The sequence below is a fragment of the Asparagus officinalis genome, unplaced genomic scaffold (assembly GCF_001876935.1).
Source record: "Asparagus officinalis unplaced genomic scaffold, Aspof.V1 AsparagusV1_Un47, whole genome shotgun sequence".
NCBI classification, from domain to species: domain Eukaryota; kingdom Viridiplantae; phylum Streptophyta; class Magnoliopsida; order Asparagales; family Asparagaceae; genus Asparagus; species Asparagus officinalis.
Genome location: NW_017972313.1, coordinates 16,764 through 18,354, shown reverse-complemented (window position 1 = coordinate 18,354; position 1,591 = coordinate 16,764).

The following is a 1,591-nucleotide window of genomic DNA, read 5'->3' as shown; positions in this document are numbered from 1 at the left end:
TCACCTCTTTCTTAATCACTATTTAACTTGATAAAAAATAATGTCTTTCTACCATAGAGTTCTATGATTATTTCCCTTTTAATTGTTTTTTCATCTGCATTATGATCAATCTATAATATCTCTTCCGACTCCTTTCTAAAAAAAATATATCTTCCGCCTCCCACATTCAAATTTAGAAGTGCTAGAAATTATTTTTAAATAACATATGATATGGTCAACAACGCTAGTAACAACAATTTAATCGCCAATATCTTTTTTTTGTTTTCGTGCTAACTACTAGTAAGGAAATATAGATTGTAACATTTTTTAAATTATTAAAGTTTATTTTTACTTTCTAGATAAGGTTACGTCTAAATTTTAATTTCCCCCCCAAATAGATACATTTGTAAGACATTAGTTGATTTGAGGGTAAAAAGGTCATTCTAGTTATGATATAGTCCGAACGGTCATAATCTATTCCTCTATAATAATGGGAGGGTTCAAGATTTACTATTCATGCTGCAGTAAATGCTACGGTGAATAACTATATAATTGTTACTGTAGCACAAGCAGGATGATCCTAGATTCACTATTCATGCTATATATATATTACTGTAGCATTACTATCGTAGCACAGGTCAGAAGGGTATTGTTTAAAAACATTGCTGTAGCAGCATTACTGTAGCTCAGGCAGTTCACTATAGCATCTAAAAATGTTATTGAAACACTTACAAAAAACTGCATTTAAATACATAATTACTATGGCGGAAATAAAAATAATTAGATGCCGTGCTTTGCACGGGGTGCACACTAATTCCCTTGAAAACCGAACACCAATATATGCTATTTTAAGTTGGTCCGAATGCTAATTTGCGCCAAAACAAACCTTAGATTGGATTAAAATAGTTCAGGGATAATGCAATCCCAGCGACAAGGCCTGAGGGTTATAGCAAGCTCTAGTTCGGGGAAGAACAATTTTTCACTTTAGCCCTTTTAAAATTTTTTATTATTAAAATCGATCATTTTTTCTTTTATTTACCAAAACCGACCCGATTTCTTGATTAGCGGCTTAATCACATTCCTAATTAGTCGGGGTTGCCAACCCCGACTATTTAGGAGGGTCTTAAACCCTAATTAGAAGCCTTAAACCCTAAAAATTAATATCTTAAATAGTCGGGGTTGGCAACCCCGACTAATTAGGAATGTGATTAAGCCGCTAATCAAGAAATCGGGTCGGTTTTGATAAATAAAAGAAAAAAGGATCGATTTTAATAATAAAAATTTTAAATAGGGCTAAAGTGAAAAATTGTTCTTCGGGGGAAGGAACAAACGTGGCGTTCAAGTCCTCGTACTCTTTTTACATTACACGTTTATTTCTGGCCACAATGATATTCTGTGGATAGCCCCCATAATATATAGGATTATCCATCTCCCCTCAATTCTGGTTTTTGTCCATCGTGACGTCGTCCATGAAGTCGGCGACCGATCCCAGTTAGAAACTACGAATAAACAGCGGGACCCCCCAGCAAACAAAATATCTCCCAATAATTTTAGCAAAATATTCACTCAAATCATTTCTATTCGTAGAAAAGGCAGCGGATCGCCGCCGTCA